This window comes from Canis lupus, chromosome X (assembly GCF_011100685.1).
Source record: "Canis lupus familiaris isolate Mischka breed German Shepherd chromosome X, alternate assembly UU_Cfam_GSD_1.0, whole genome shotgun sequence".
Lineage (NCBI taxonomy): Eukaryota > Metazoa > Chordata > Mammalia > Carnivora > Canidae > Canis > Canis lupus.
The window spans coordinates 57,599,565-57,616,797 of NC_049260.1; the positions used below are offsets into that span (position 1 = coordinate 57,599,565).

General features: G+C 39.4%; 1 long non-coding RNA gene across 4 annotated transcripts in view; it reads left to right on the forward strand.

Moving 5' to 3' along the window:
* Nucleotides 1-17,233, forward strand: part of LOC102157030 — a 78,673-nt gene that overhangs the window by 54,488 nt on the left and 6,952 nt on the right. For 3 of the 4 annotated variants that reach the window (XR_005386348.1, XR_005386347.1, XR_005386349.1), the window contains exon 3: nucleotides 7,287-7,423. This is a non-coding gene — a long non-coding RNA (uncharacterized LOC102157030). Of the gene's footprint in view, nucleotides 1-7,286; nucleotides 7,424-16,164; nucleotides 16,482-17,233 lie in introns of those variants that run through there. The other variant, XR_005386346.1, reaches the window with a different exon arrangement.

The window sequence follows — 17,233 nt, forward strand, 5'->3', positions numbered from 1 at the left end:
TATATATAATAGTCACACACAGAGAGAGAGGCAGAGACATAGGCAGAGGGAGGAGCAGGCTCCATGCACCGGGAGCCCGACGTGGGATTCGATCCTGGGTCTCCAGGATCACGCCCTGGGCCAAAGGCAGGCAACAAACCGCTGCGCCACCCAGGGATCCCTCCATGAATCTTTCTAATTCTTCCTTAATTTCCTGGTTGACCCTTTCATCTTTTAGCAGGATGGTCCTTAACCTCCACGTGTTTGAGGTCCTTCCAAACTTCTTGTTGTGATTTAGTTCTAATTTCAAGGCATTATGGTCTGAGAATATGCAGGGGACGATCCCAATCTTTTGGTATCGGTTCAGACCTGATTTGTGACCCAGTATGTGGTCTATTCTGGAGAAAGTTCCATGTGCACTTGAGAAGAATGTATATTCAGTTGAGTTTGAATGTAAAGTTCTGTAGATATCTGTGAAATCCATCTGGTCCAGTGTATCATTTAAAGCTCCCGTTTCTTTGGAGATGTTGGCTTAGAGACCTATCGAGGGTAGAAAGAGCTAGACTGAAGTCACCAAGTATAAGTGTATTATTATCTAAGTATTTCTTCACTTTGGTTATTAATTGGTTTAAATATTTGGCAGTTCCCACATTCGGGGCACATATATTGAGGATTGTTAAGTCCTCTTGTTGGATAGATCCTTTAAGTATGATGGAGTGTCCCTCTTCATCTCTCACTACAGTCTTCAGGGTAAATTTTAGTTTATCTGATATGAGGATGGCTACCCCTGCTTTCTTTTGAGGACCATTTGAATGGTACATGGTTCTCCAACCTTTTATTTTCAGGCTTGAGGTGTCCTTCTGTCTAAAATGAGTCTCTTGTACACAGCAAATAGATGGGTCCTGTTTTTTTTATCCAGTCTGAAACCCTGCGCCTTTTCATGGGGTCATTAAGCCCATTCACATTCAGAGTTACTATTGAAAGACATGAGTTTAGTGTCATCATGATATCTATTCAGTCCTTGTTTTTGTCGATTGTTCCATTGAACTTCTTCTTAAAGGGGAATTTTAAGAGTCCCCCTTAAAATTTCTTGCAGAGCTGGTTTGGAGGTCACATATTCTTTCAGTTCCTGCCTGTCTTGGAAGCTCTTTATCTCTTCTTCCATTTTGAATGAGAGCCTCGCTGGATAAAGTATTCTTGGTTGCATGTTCTTCTCATTTAGGACCGTGAATATATCCTGCCAGCCCTTTCTGGCCTGCCAGGTCTCTGTGGAGAGGTCTGCTGTTATCCTAATACTCCTCCCCATGAGAGTCAGGGATTTCTTGTCTCTTGCTGCTTTAAGGATCTTCTCTTTATCTTTGGAATTTGCAAGCTTCACTATTAAATGTCGAGGTGTTGAACAGTTTTTATTGATTTTAGGGGGGAATCTCTCTATTTCCTGGATCTGAATGCCTGTTTCCCTTCCCAGATTAGGAATGTTTTCAGCTAGGATTTGTTCAAATACATATTCTGGCCCTCTGGCCCTTTCGGCGCCCTTGGGAACCCCAATTAAACATAGGTTTTTCTTCCTCAGTCTGTCGTTCATTTCCCTTAGTCTGTCTTCATGGTCTTTTAGTTGTCTCTTTTTTCCTCAGTTTCCCTCTTTGCCATCAACTTGTCTTCTATGTCCCTCACTCGTTCTTCCACCTCGTTAACCCTCGTTGTTAGGACTTCTAGTTTGGATTGCATCTCATTCAATTCATTTTTAATTTCTGCTTGATTGGATCTAAATTCTGCAGTCATGAAATCTCTTGAGTCCTTTATGCTTTTTTCTAGAGCCACCAGTAGCTGTATAATAGTGCTTCTGAATTGGCTTTCTGACGTTGAATTGTAATCCAGATTTTGTAACTCTGTGGGAGAGAGGACTGTTTCTGATTCTTTCTTTTGAGGTGAGGTTTTCCTTCTAGTCATTTTGCTTAGTGCAGGGTGGCCAAAAACAAGTTGTATTGGGAAAAGGAGCAAAAGAGAGGGGAGAAAGAAGGAAAGAAAAGAGAAAAAGAAAAAAGAAAAAGAAAAAAAGGAAAAAAGAGAAGAAAAAGAAAAAATGAAAGGGAAAAAAAGAGGTGGGGGAAGCAATCAGAAATCAAAAAACAAACAAACAAACAAACAAACAAACAAACACGGGGGAGTATCTTCTGTTTCTGTATACTTTAAGTCCCTTGACTTCCCCTGGAACTTGTCCTTCTAGCTGGTCTTCTGGGGGAGCGGTCTGTTGTGCTGATTTTCAGGTGTTAGGACTTGGGGGAGCTGCTCTGCCCCCTGCCTGGTGCAGGGCTCAGTGGGGGTTGTTTACCCCCTGAGGCCCCAGGAGGAACAACCCCAGTGGCTGCGGCAGCTCTGGAAACCTGGATTTAGCTCCCACAGTAACTATGGAGTTCTCAGTCTGCAGGGGCCTGGAGGCTCCGGGGGCGGGGCCGCTGATCTGCTCAGCTCGGGGCAGGAGCGTCCTTACTGTCCTGGGCCCTCCCGGCCTCTGCTTGTCCCGGGGGGAGGTCGGATCCTGGGCTGTGTCCTGGAGCCCTGTGCTCCTGGCCTGCACTGTTGGATTCGCGCTACCAGCCGCGTAGCTGCCTCTCCGCAGAGCTGCCGCCCGAGCCTCTCTGAGCTGCTCCCGGCCGTGCATCCCCCTCCACGGAGCCGCCGACCGAGCGCCCCGAGCTGCTTCTGGAGCCGCGCAGCCCCCTCCGCGCGGAGCCTCTTCCTCTGCCAGAGCCGCCGTCGCCGAGCTGCTCCTGGGGCCGCGCAGCCCCCTCCACGGAGCCGCCAGCCGAGCCCCTTGGAGCTGCTCCTGTGTCAATGTGTGCACTGCAGCCCTTAGGGAGCTCGGCGCACACTCCCCGGGACGCAGGTGTCTGTTCGTGTCCCAGGGAGCCTGAGGGCATCCCCCCTCCTGGGGTCCTGCCTTAACTCCCTGCGGGTGCCTTTCCGCCAGGAAGATTGGTGCAGCTCCTATTTCTCCGGGACGGGGCTCTCCTGTCCTGGGGACACTCGACCCGGCCTCAGCCCGGCTCCTCGCGGGGCCCCTCCCCCTTGGATGCCTTTTGTATCTTTATTTCTTTTTCCCCCGTCTTCCTACCTTGATAGAAGCGCGAACTCTTCTCACTGTAGCGTTTCAGCTGTTCTCTCTTTAAACCTCAGGCCACATTCGTAGATTTTCAGGATGATTTGAAGGTTATCTAGGTAATTTGGTGAGGACAGGTGATTTGGGGACCCTACTCTTCCGCCATCTTGCCCCTCCTCGAATACTAAGCCTTTATTGGCTATGTCATTTGCTGATATCTTATTCCATTCTGTAGGTTGCCTTTTGGTTTTTTCATTGTTTCCTTTGCTGTTGAGAACTTTTTATTTCAGTGTAGTACCAATATCTATAATTTTTGCTTTTGTTTCTCTTGCCTCAGAAGGGTTATCTAGAAAGGAGTTGGTACAACTGATGTATCAAAGAAGTTACTGTCTGTGTTCTCTTCTAGAACTTTTTTGGTTGCAGATCTCACATTTAGGTCTTTAATCCATTTTGAATGTATTTTTTATGTGGTGTAAGTCAGTGGTCCAGTTTCATTCTTTGTATGTTGCTGTCCAGTTTTCCCAATACCATTTGTTGAAAAGGCTTTTTCCTATTGGATATCCTTTCTTGATTTGTCAAAGATTAATTGACAATATAATTGTGGGTTTATTTCTGGATTTGCTGTTCTTTTTCTAGCTCCTTTAGGTGTGGGGTTAGATTTTTTTTTTCTTCTTGAAATAGGCCTGTATTGTTATAATCTTCCCTCTTATAACCTCTTGCTGTGTGTCCCATAGGTTTTAGATCACTGTTTTTATTTTAATTTATTTCCATATATTTTTAATTTCTTCTTCGATTTCCTGGTTGGCCCATTCATTGTTTAGTAGTATGTTATTTAACCTCTATGTATTGTGTTTCCAGAAATTTTTTCTTGTGGTTGACTTCTAGTATCATAGCATTGAGGTCCGAAGATATGCATGGTATGATTTTGATCTCCTTGAATTTGTTGAATTTTTTTTAATGAATTATTATGGCATCTGTTCCGGAAAATGTCCCATGTACACTTGAAAAGAATGTGTATTCTGCTGTTTAAGATGGAATGTTCTGCATATATCTTTTAAATCTGTTTGTTCCTGCATGTCATTCAAAGCCATTGTTTTCTTGTTGATATTGTTTAGATGATCTGTCCATTAATATAAGTGAAGTGTTAAACTCCCCTACTATCATTATAGATATATAGATTATTTCTGTTATGTTTGTTATTAACTGTATTACATGTTTGCGTGCTCCTATGTTGGGTGCATAAATATTTATAATTGTTATATCTTATTGTTCTATTTTCACTTTTATAATTATTTAGTGTTTTTCTTTTTCTCTTGTGACAGGCTTTGTTTTAAAGTCTGTTTTGTCCAATATAAGTATTGCTACTCTGGCTTTCTTTGACATCCACTTGCATGATAGATGCTTCTCCAACTTCTCACTTTCAGTCCACAGGTGTCTTTAGGTCTAAAATGAGTCTCTTGGTCTCTTCTAGGCAGCATATAAATGGGTTTTGTTTTTTTAATCCATTCTGTAACCCTGTGTCTTTTGAGTGGAGACTTTAGTCCACTTACATTCAGTATAATTATTGATAAATATTTATTGCCACTTTATTACTTGTTCTGTGGTTTCTGAAGATTTTCTTTGATCTTTTTTTTCTTTCATGTTTTGCTGATTTACTTTAGTGGTATATTTGGATATCCTTTCTTTATTCTTTGCCTGTATATTAGTGGGTTTAGACATATCATTACCAGTAGGTTTATATATAACCTCTTCACTAATTGCAGTCTATATTAAGTTTATGGTCATTTAAATATGAACCTATTCTTTACTCCTCTGCTCCCCATGTTTCTAGGTGTATGTTTGTTATTTTCATATCCCCCCCTTTTTTGGTTAGGTTCTTGACTGATTTTTTACAGAAATACTTATTTTTACTGCTTTAGTATTTCTTACTTTTTTATTTATTTGAGAGAGAGACAGCATGAGCTGAGGGAGAGGCAGATGAAGAGAGACAAGTAGACTCAATGGAGCCCAACGCAAGGCTCCATCCCAGGATCCTGGAATCATGGCTTGAGCCAAAGGTAGATGCTTAACCAACTGAGCCACCCAAATGCCCTTATGATTTTTACTTTGTACTGCCATTTTTTGTCTTTCTTTTCCATCAAAGAGTTTCACTTAATATTTCTTGCAGGACTGGTTCATCGGTCATGAACTCTAATTTTTGTTTGTCTAGGAAACTGTTTCCTATTGTGTGTGATAACCTTGCTGGAAGGAGTGTTCTTGGCTGAAGATTTTTCTCATTCACCATTTTGAATAATCATACCACTCTCTTCTGGTTTGAAAGTTTCTGTTGAGGGATGCCTGGGTGGCTCAGCAGTTGAGTGCATCTCCCTTCAGCTCAGCTCGTGATCCTGGAGTTCCAGGATCGAGTCCCACATTGGGCTCCCTGCATGGAGCCTGCTTCTCCCTCTGCATGTGTCTCTGCCTCTCTCTTTCTCTCATGAATAATTAAATTAAAATCTTTAAAAAAAATTTATGTTGAAAATCTATCTGTATGGATTTTCCCGTGTAAGTTAATGACTTCTTTTGTCTTGATGCTTTTAAATTTTTTTCTTTGTCTCTATATTTTGCAAATTTAATTATGTTTTGTTACATATATATGTCTTGGTGTACGTCTACTTTTGTTGATTTTGATGGGTGTTTTCTTCCTCCTGAATCTGGATATCTGTTTCCTTCCAGATAACGGAAATTTTCAACTATAATTTCTTATTATCTGCCCCTTTTTGTCTCTCTTCCTTTTGTAGGACTCTTATAATATGAAAGCTCTTATATTTGATGGAGTCACTGAGTTTCCTAAGTTCTCATTTGACATAATTATTTTCTTTCCCTTTTGTTCAGCTTGATTACTTTGCATTTCTCTGTCTTCTAGGTCACTAATTCATTCCTCTGTTTCTTTGATTCTGCTATTCATTCTACAAGTGTGTTTCTCATTTCATATAAAGCCCTTTATCTCTGCTGTGTTATTCCTTATCTCTGTGTTAAGGGTCTCATTCATGTTTTCTACTCCTCAAGTCCAGTGACTATCCTCGTGATCATTGCTTTAAGTTGTCTGTCATTTTCCTTCTGTTTTGCTTAGATCTCTGGTTGTGGTCTTGTCCTGTTCTTTCCTTTGGGATAAATTTCTCTGTCTCCTCATTTTGTCTGCTTTTCTGTATCTGTTTCTCTGTGTTAAGAAAGTCAGCGGCCAGCCCAGGTGGCTCATCGGATTAGCGTCTGCCTTCAGCCTGGGGGTGATCCTGGAGTCCCAGGATTGAGTCCCACGTCACTTCCTGCATGGAGCCTGCTCCTCCCTCTGCCTGTGTCTCTGCCTCTCTCTCTCTCTCTCTCATAAATAAATAAAATCTTTTTAAAGAAGTCAGCTGTGTCTTTTACATTTGAAAGTAGCAACTTTACGAAGAAGAGGTCCTAGAGTGCCCTGTAGTGCAGTGTTCCCTGTTCCCCAGAATCTGGCACTTTAGGAGAGTATCCTGTGTGTGTTTACGCCCTAATGTTGTGTCTGAGTCACTTTTCCTTTCAGTGCAGGTGTCTACAGTGACTCTTTACCTGCCTGTTGTGGGTTTTACTTGCTCTTTGTGGTGGTAGTGGGACCTAGGCAGGCCAGCTTGAGGAGGCATGCCCACCAGGGGACTTGGGAGCAGGGTGGTGGTGTTAGCAAAGTTTGAACTGGCCATTAGTTCTGTGCTGGATCTCCTGAAGCTCTGTGGCAGCTAGGGGTTAAATTCAGTGGCTAGGGGAACATGCAGGTGGGTGTGGTGCATGATGGTGGCTGGGGACACATTGGCTGGACATAGTGTGGTGGGTGGGTATGACTCACAACTGCAGCTGTGCACCCTGTTGGCTGGGTGGGGCGAATTCAGGGGTTTAAGAAGATTTTCCCTGAGGCCAGGGCTGAAGCTAGCAGGCTTGAAGTGGGGGAGTCTTCAGGAGACATCTTGGGCAGGGTGTACTGCTAGCAGGTTAGGTTACAAGTGTCTATGTAGCCGAGCAGCCCTGCCATCCACGGGTAGCTCTGTGTTTATGCTGGGGGTCAGGGGAAGAAAATGGCACTTCCTCACTCCCTTGATTTTGGAGAAGTCCTTCAACATACTCTGAAATCAGAATGAACAGATCTGTTTCCCATTTGCCCCTGGTGTTGTATAAACTTCCGTTTTTATGTTGCCTTTCCATGCAGGCTGCTGTCTCTTTAAGGCCAGTGATCCAGCTATAGCTAGCCTTTGTGGTTTACCCAGTGCTGCATCAGCCCACTTTTAAAGTTACAGGCTCCCAAGTCCTACTGATTTTACACACTGACGGAATTCAGCCCTTTTGGTATGTATATATGTATGTCTGTTTGTATGTAGTTAGTTTTATTGGAACAAAGCAACTTGTACACTTTTAACATTTAAAACAGCATCTGTCCTTTCAAGTGAAACACAAAGAAAATTTAAAAATAAATAGGAACAAAACTGTCATAGAGAATGTCAATTTCAACTAAGATCCTATAGGTTCTGTTGATCTATGGAGTGGCACAGGGCTCTAGTCATAAGTAGAGAATATAATTTTAAAAGTGTCATCTTAAACTGTAAGGATAACCATTAAACATCAAAATTAAACGTGTCATAACAGAAGCCATGTTGTCAAAATGCCCGCTTAACTCACCCAGGCATCTCAAATCCACCCTTTGTTAATCTTCAGTAATCCCATTTTTAAAATTCTTTTTTTAAATAAGAGAAAGTAGAGAGATCTTGGCAAATCCTAACTGTCTATATTCACATAGAGACACAGTGTAATTTCTGAGCCCAATATACAGAGAGAGGAGGAAAAAAGCTAGAATTCTGTTCATACCTAGAATTCTGTTCACTACTATACAGGGGCCTAGCAATTCTCCAGCAGGTTTTCCTTTTTTCTGACAGAGCACAGTAGTTGATTTCATAATGTTTTTGTTGAGAATGGAAGGGATAAAAATGAATTTGGAAAGGAAAGTGGTAGAGATTCTTTTCCCATTGTATTCTGCTGAGGGTTTTTCCTCCCAACATAAGTTCAGAACCATGTTAAAAAAGGAGAGAAAAGTAACTTCAAAAAACAGAGTGAATGAGCAGAAGAGGAGGAAAAATGAAGACTGCAACTTGCTCCCAAGGACTGTAGAAAATTAAAAAAAGGAAGGTTGGAATACATTAGTGTTCTATTAGTTATCATCTTCATCCTCCTGACCTTCCTCTGCTCCCTCATCCTCTTCACTTTCATTCTCATCTCCTTCTTCATCATTATCTTTTTTTTTTTTTTTTAAGGATTTATTTATTGGGGAGAAAGCAAGTAAGCAAGGGGAGGCGGGAGAGAGAGAAATCCTCAGGCAGACTCCTGGCTAGATGAGGAACATCATCTCATGATCCCGAGATCCCGAGGTGAAACCAAGAGTTGACACTCAACCGACCGAGTCCCCCAGGCATCCCTTCATCAGTATTTTCCAGTCCTTTGTCATCATCACCATCTTCTCTTTTCCCCTTCATCATTCATATCTGGAACCAAGTAGTACTGTAATGGATTTGGCCCAATACCATCTTTGATATAACCTCTCCTGACTCATCTGCACCAGCCCATCTGTTTGTTTTTTTTTTTTTTTTCCAGCCCATCTGTTTTTTAAAGCCAAACATGGGATTCTTCCTTGTGTGAGCTCCCTGGTGTTAAGAGTCCATTTCTTTGCCCTCTCTACATACATGCAGCTCCCTCCCCTCCTGTGGGCAGCCTCTCAGTGCCTTTCTGACCTTCCTAAGCTTTCAGATGCAGCTTCTTCTCTAGATTTACCAGTGGAGTTTTGTTAGTCTTTGGGTTCTCTGATTTATTGGTTTGGATGAGGATGATATCTAGTTGTAAACATAGAATAGGGTGAGCTCAGGGTCCTACTCTGCCATCTTCCCCCTCCTCCTGATGTAAATATGTGTTATTCTTTGAGAAAATTACACCTTTCCTTTTTCTAGGCTATTCATGTAGAATTTTATGTCAAACTAGTCAGAATTGGGCTGGTTTTAGAGTTTGTTACTATGGTTTCTCTCTGCAGCAGAAACTTGGAACCATGTAATGATATTTTATTGTTGTGTCCCTGTGTGGTTTTGGGTTTCTCCCTTTGCACTGCTTCCCAGAGAAGGTCTGTCTTCAGCTTTCCTCTGTATTCTTCTTATTTCACTCAGTGCTTGTCAGCATATGTTTGGAAGTAGAAAAGGGGACCTTTTTTTTTTTAATGTTTGGATTAAGACTCAGTTTTAAGCAGGCATTGTGAATCTGTGTTTAGGGGCATGGCCTTCACAAGTCTTCTTGCACCTTCAATTATAATGCTACTGCCAACATGTATTTTGGTTCCTCCTCCAGGACTAAAGCTTTCGTTGCTTTTTCACCCCTTACCCAGATATAGTTGGTTCTCACCACTGTGTCCCCACATTGTGCTCCTTAGGCTTTTATTCCTTAGGGAAGATGGGCCTGGTAATAATTTTGGATTGCCCTCTATTCCTCTACTCAGTGCTTCAGAGTACAGGTTTTAATGATCTTCCTTTTGGTTTAAGAATTTTTTTTTTTTTTTTTTTTAAGAGAGATAGGAAGGATCCATATGGGCAGAATTTTGGCATTACTTGCTGCTCCCCTCCCCCAAATAGCACCAAGGGAATCTTTCTCTGTGATCTTCCCTGTGGCCACCTGTTTGTAAAAACTCCATGTTTTTTGAAACGCCACCTCCACCAAGGGCTTGTCATTCTCATGATAGCCTACACTTGGCACTTAGCAGTATAATTTTTAGTTATACCTTCCTTCTTTCTTGCCACTTTTTGTGGCATTTGTTCCAGTGATCAAATGATCAGATTCTGTTTTTCACTGTAGGTATCTATCTTTCTTTAAATTTCTATATAATTTTTTGCTCTATGACTTTACTTATATGGTTAATAAAATCTGTAATTTGCAATTTGTCAAGCCCTTTTCTTAAGGGATGTAATGAGATGTAATGATGCTATTTGTAGCTTTCTACATGTCTGAGCTGTGTTGTCTTTGTTATTGTTTCTGTTTTTTATTTTTTCTTTTGTATTATTAAATATTTTTAGTATTCAATTTTAATGTTCTTTTAAATTTTTTGGTTATAACATTTAAATTTGTTGCAATAGGGATTACAATAAACATACCTAGTAATCACCTAACAGTTTATATAGATTTAATGTTTTACCACATTTTTTTAAAAAGCCATACTTTTTTTAAAAAAGCCATACTTTTTAAAATGATTTTTTAATAGTTGCCATGTGTTTTATATTTATATATTTTGAAGGCCCACCAGACTGTGTTATGGTTTCTCCTTTTAAGAGTCTTATGTATAATAAAGACCTTAGCAGGAGAAAAATGACCTTTTATATTTATTCAGTCATTTACCAGTTTTGTTCTTCATTTCTAAGGATGTTAGCTTCCCCTGGGTATCATTCACCTTCAGAGTAAAGAACTATTATTTCATCTCGACTTCATTTACAATGAATTCTCTTCATTTTCTTTAAGAATGTGTTCATTTCATCTTCATTCCTGAAGGACTTTTTCACTGGATAAAAAAGTGTTAGATGATGTTTTTTCTTCTTTCAGCACTTTGGTTTTTAATTTTTATTATTTTATAAAGATCTATCTATCTATCTATCTATCTATCTATCTATCTATCTATTTTAGAGAGAGAGACTATGTGGGAAGGGGCAGAGGGAGAAGGAGAGGGAGAGAATCTCCAGCAGACTCCTCACTGAGGCTGGAGCCTCACTTGGGGCTCAATCCCACAATCCTGAGACCATGATCTGAAATCAAGAGTCCGATGCTCAACTGACTTAGCCACCCAGGCGCCCCTCTTCGCCCCTCTTGTTTCAACACTTTAAAGATGTTTTTCTACCATTTCTGTTTTCCATGGTTTTTGATGAGAAGTTTGTGGTAGTTTGAATTGTTGATAATCCATCTGAACTATGTTGCTTTTTGTAGCTGCTTTCAAAGCTTTTTATTTTTGTTTTTTAGCAGTTTGACGGCTGAAGGTGATATTTCTGAGTGTTTTTTTTTCTTTCAGTTTATCTTGTTTGGATTTCCTGGATATAGTTGAATATGTAGATTTATCTTTTATCAAATTTGGAAAGTTTTCTGGTACTATTCCTACAAACATTTTTTTCAGTATAATTTTTTTTTCTCATTCTGGCACTCTGATGACTTGTACGTTAGACATTTCAATATTGCCTCCTAGGTTCTGAGATTCTGTTTTGTTTGATTCTTTTTGTTGTTCTGTTGCTTAGAGTGGGTAATTTCTGTTGATCTGTCTTCAAATTTATTGACATTCTTTTCTTGTCTCCATTCTGCTATTTAAGATCTCAAGTGAATTTTTTAAAAAGATTTATTTATTTGTTTGTTTGTTTGAGAGAGAGCATGAGCATACAAGTAGGGGGGAGAGGCAGAGGGAGAGAATCCTCAAATAGATTCCCTGCCGAGCATGAAGCTGACATGGGGCTCAGTTTCATGACTCATGAGATCATGACCTGACCTGAAACTAAGAGTTAGACACTTAACCAACTGAGCCACCCAGGTGCCCCCTCAAGTGAATTCTTTTTAGCATAGATACTGCATTCTTAGTTAAGAATTTCAGTTTGGGGAAAAAAAAAAGAGTTTCAGTTTGGTTCTTTTTAAGTGTTACTGAGATAAAATAATAGATTTATTCATTTTTTTGTGCACAATGCATTTATTCATTTAGTAAATTTGTATAGTGTGCAGCTGTCACCACAATCCAGTTTTAGGACAGTGTATTATTTCCAAAAATTCCATCAAGCTCATTTATAGTCAGTCCTATTCCCATCCTTAGTCCTGTGTTACTATTGATCTCTGTAAAAATTAGCCTTTCTTTGATAATTCATATAAATGAAATTACAGAATATTCATGATATTTTGATCTCTTTCACTTATTAAATTTTTTTGACGTTTATCCTTGTGGTAGCATGTATTAGTATATATTTTTTTATTTTTATTTTTTTAGTATATATATTTTTAGAGCTAAATATTATAGATATACCACATTTTTGTTTCATAATTCAACATGACAGAAATTTGACTTATATTCCTTTTATTTCCTTTGGCTATTATTAATAAATGTTGCTATGAAAATTTATGTACATGTCCTTTTATGTTTCCATTTTTCTTGAATGGAATAGCTGGGTCATAGGGTAAATATTCAGTTACCTCTTAAAGAAACTGCCAAATTGTTTTCCAAAGCAGCTGTACTATTTTACATTACCAACTGCAGTATGTGAGGGTTAACATTTCTCCACACCTTCATCATCATTTGCTGTTGTCTGTCTTTTTGATTATAGCCAATTTAGTGTGAAGTGGTATTTCGTTATGGTTTTATTTTACATTTACTTAATTAAGCTCTAATGAGATTGAGCATCTTTTCATTTGCTTATTGCTCATTCATACGATTTTGGTGGAATATCATTTAAATCTTTTTCCATTTCTAATTTTTTTCCTAATACATTGTGAAATTGCTTTATATATATACATATATGTATTTTGAACACAAGTCCTTTATCAGAAATATGATTTACAGATACTTTTGTCACTATGTAACTGGTCTTTTCATTTTCTAGAGTGTCTATCTGAAGCAATAAATTTTTTTTATTTTGATGAAGTCCAGTTTATCCGTTATTTTCTGTAGCTATTCTTTCATCAATTTTATATTATCTTGATTATTGTAGGTTTAAAGTAAGTTTTAAAATATGGTAACAAAAGACTCACTACATTGTTTATTAAAAAAAATTGAAAGTGTTTTGGGTATTCTGTGTGCCTTGCACTTATGATCAGCTTGCCCTTTTTTTTTTTTTTTTAAAGATTTTATTTACTCTTCAGAGACACAAAGATAGAGGCATAGTCAGAGGGAGAAGCAGACTCCCTCTGGGGAGCCTGATGCAGGATTCAATCCCAGGACTCAAGGATCATGACCTGAGCCAAAGGCAGATGCTCAACCACTGAGTGGCCCAGGTGCCTCGCCATCTTTTTTTTTTTTTTTTTTTAAAGATTTTATCTATTTATGGGCAGTCTGGGTGGCTCAGCGGTTTAGCACCGCCTTCAGCCCAGGGTGTGATCCTGGAGACCTGGGATCGAGTCCCATGTCGGGCTCCCTGCGTGGAGCCTGTTTCTCCCTCTGCCTATGTCTCTGCTTCTCTTTCTCTGTGTCTCTCTCATGAATAAATAAATAAAATATTTAACAACAACAACAAAAAGATTTTATTTATTTATGTGAGAGAGAGCATGAACAGGGGGAGGGGCAGAGGGAGAAGTAGGCTCCTCACCAAGCAGGGAGCCTGATGCAGAGCCTGATTCCAGGACCTGGGATCATGACCTGAGCCAAAGGCAGATGCCCAACCAACTGAGGCACCCAGGGACTTCCCCATATTTTTTTAATACAAAAAAAAGCCTGCTGGCATTTCAGCATGGATTTCATTGACTTTATAGATCAATTTGTTGAGTGTTGTCTTTATAATAATATTGCATCTTTCAATGCAGGAACATAAGGTTTCCATATTTTTTTGTATTGTTCAACATGTAAATTGTTTTTTCTTTTGTGAAATTTATTCTTAAATGTTTTATTATTTTTGATGTTACTCAGAATGGAGTTCTCTTAATTCATTTTTGGATATTTTATTGCTTGTAAAGAAATAAAATTGATTTGGAGCCTTTAAAATTTTTTTTATTTTTAATTTTTTTGAATATAGTTCACACACAATGTTACATTAGTTTCAGGTGTACAACATAGTAATTGAACAACTCTAAACATTATGCTGTGCTCACTACAAGTATAGATATCTGTCACCATACAGTGCTATTACAATGTCACTGACTATATTCCTTTATTTTTTTAATTTTTAGTTTTTATTTAAATTCTTGTTAGTTAGCATGCAGTACAATATTGGTTTCAGGAGTAGAATTCATTAACTCATCACTTAATGTACAACACCCAGTGCTCATCATAACAAGTGCCCTCCTTGATATGTATTACTCTTCTCGCCCCTCTCCCATCCATCTCCCTCCATCTCCCCTCAGTTTGTTCTGTATTGTTAAGAAACTCTTAGGGTTTGTTCCCTCCCCTCCCCATATGTTCATCTGTTTGTTCTATTTTTAACTTTTTGGGGAACTCCATACTGATTTCCAGAGTCGGTGTACCAGTTTGCATTCCTGCCAACAGTGCAGGAGGATTTCTCTTTCTCTCCATCCTCACCAACACCTGTTGTTTTGTATGTTGTTAATTTTAGCCGTTCTGACAGGTGTGAGGTGGTATGTCATCGTGGTTTTGATTTGTATTTCCCTGATGATGAGTAATGTTGACCATCTTTTCATGTGTCTGCTAGCCATCTGGAAGTCTTATTTGGAAAAGTGTCTATTCATGTCTTCTGCCCATTTCTTTCTTTTTTTTTTTTTCTGCCCATTTCTTAACTGGATTGTATGTTTTTTGAGTTTAATAAATTCTTTATATATTTTAGATATTAACCCATTATCAGACATGTCATTTGCAAATATCTTCTTCCATTCTGTAGGCTGACTTTTAGTTTTGTTTATTGTTTCTGTCATTGACTATATTCCCTTTGGTCTAGTTTTTATTCTCATGACTTACTCATTCTATAACTAGAAGCCTGTATCTTTCACTCTCCTTCACCCATTTTGCCCGTTTCTTCACCCCCTATGTCACTCCCCACCATTATGGCAACCATCCTATATTTATAAGGCAATCTGTTTTTTTGTTTATTCATTTGTTTTGATTTTTGGATTCTTTTTCTTTTAAAGATTTTATTATTTATTTATTCATGAGAGACACAAAGAGAAAGAGAGAGGCAGAGACACAGGCAGAGGGAGAAGCAGGCTCCATGCAGGGAACCTGACGTGGGACTTGATCCCGGGTCTCCAGGATCACATCCTGGGCTGAAGGCGGCGCTAAACCGCTGAGCCACCCGGGCTGCCCCTGTTTTTTAGATTCTACATATGAGTGAAGTCATAGGGTATTTGTCTTTCTTAGTCAAATTTTACTTAGTGTCCTACCCTTTAGGTCCATCCATGTGTTGCACATGGCAAAATCTCATCCTTTTTAGGGCCAAGTAATATTTCATTATACATACATATATATCTTACCTTCCTTATGCATTCATCTGTTGGTGGACACTTGAGTTGCCTCCATATCTCGATTATTGTAAATAATACTGCAGTAAATATAGGGGTGCATATAATTTTTTGAATTTGTGTTTTCATTTTCTTTGGGCAGATACCCAATAGTGGAATTAATTGGATCATACAGTATTTCGGTATTCAAATTTTTGAGGACCCTCCATACTGTTTTCCACAGTGGCTATACCAGTTGACATTCCCATCGTAAACATGAGGCTTTCTTTTTCTTTACATCCTTTTTTGTCTTTTTGATTTTGGCCATTCTAATAGGCATATAGCTCATTGTGGTTTTGATTTATATTTCCCTGATGCCAAGTGATGTTAAATATTTTTTCTTGTGTCTGTTAGCCATTTGTACGTCTTCTTTGGAGAAATGTCTGTTCATGTCTTCCCATTTCTTGCCTGGATTATTTGTTTTTTCGGTGTTGACTTTGATTAGTTCTTTATTGATCTTGAAAACTAGCCCTTTATATAATAGGATATTTGCAAATATCTTCTTCTCCTGGCGGTTGTCTTTTTATTTTGTCCACTGTTTTCTTTGCTGCACAAAAGCTTTTTTATCTTGACAAAGTCCCAATAGTTCGTTATTGCTTTTATTTCTCTTGCCTCTGGACATGTGTCTAATAAGAAGTTGTGGCAGCCAAGGTTGAAGAGGTTGCTGCCTATGTTCTCCTCTAGGATTTTGATGGATTCCCATCTCATAGTTAGGTCTTTCATCCATTTGAGTTCATTTTTGTGTATGGTGTAAGAAAATGGTCCTTTCATTTTCTACATGTGGTTGTCCAATTTTCCAAACACCATTTGTGAAGAGACTGACAAAGATTATATTATTTTTAATTAAAGTTTTAAAGAATCCTTTTTTGCATTGGGTTTGCCGCCAGAACACAGGTGTTGTGAAAACCACTGCTAAACCTAAACCAAAATGGGAAAGGAAAAGACTCACATCAACATCGTCATCATTGGACATGTAGATTCGGGCAAGTCTACCACTACTGGCCATCTGATCTGCAGATGTGGTGGAATCGACAAAAGAACTATCAAAAAATTTGAGGAGACTGCTGAGATGGGAAGAGGCTCCTTCAAGTATGCCTGGGTCTTGGATAAACTGAAAGCTGAACGTGAACGTGGTATCACCATTGATATCTCCCTGTGGAAAATCGAGACCAGCAAGTATTATATGACCATCATTGATGCCCCAGGACACAGGGACTTTATCAAAAACATGATTACAGGCACATCTCAGGCTGACTGTGCTGTCCTGATTGTTGCTGCTGGTGTTGGTGAATTTGAAGCAGGTATCTCCAAGAATGGCAGACTCGTGAGCATGCCCTTCTGGCTTACACACTGGGTATAAAACAACTAATTGTTGGTGTTAACAAAATGGATTCCACTGAACCACCCTACAGCCAGAAGAGATCTGAAGAAATCGTTAAGGAAGTTAGCACCTACATTAGGAAGATTGGCTGCAACCCTGACACAGTAGCATTTGTGCCAATTTCTGGTTGGAATAATGACAACATGCTGGAGCCAAGTGCTAACATGCCTTGGCTCAAGGGATGGAAAGTCACCTGTAAAGATAGGAATGCCAGTGGAACCACACTGCTTGAAGTTCTGTATTGCATTCTTTCACCAATTCGTCCAACTGATAAGCCCTTGCATCTGTCTCTCCAGGATGTCTACGAATTTGGTGGTATTGGTACTGTTCCAGTGGGCTGAGTGGAGACTGGTGTTCTTAAGCCTGGCATGGTGGTCACCTTTGCTCCAGTGTTACAACTGAGTAAACTCTGTTGAAATGGACCCTGAAGCTTTGAGTGAGGCTCTTCCTGGGGACAATGTGGGCTTCAATGTCAAGAATGTATCTGTCAAAGATGTTTGTCGTGGCAGTATGGCTGGTGACAGCAAAAATGACCCACCAATGGAAGCAGCTGGCTTCACGGCTCAGGTGATTAT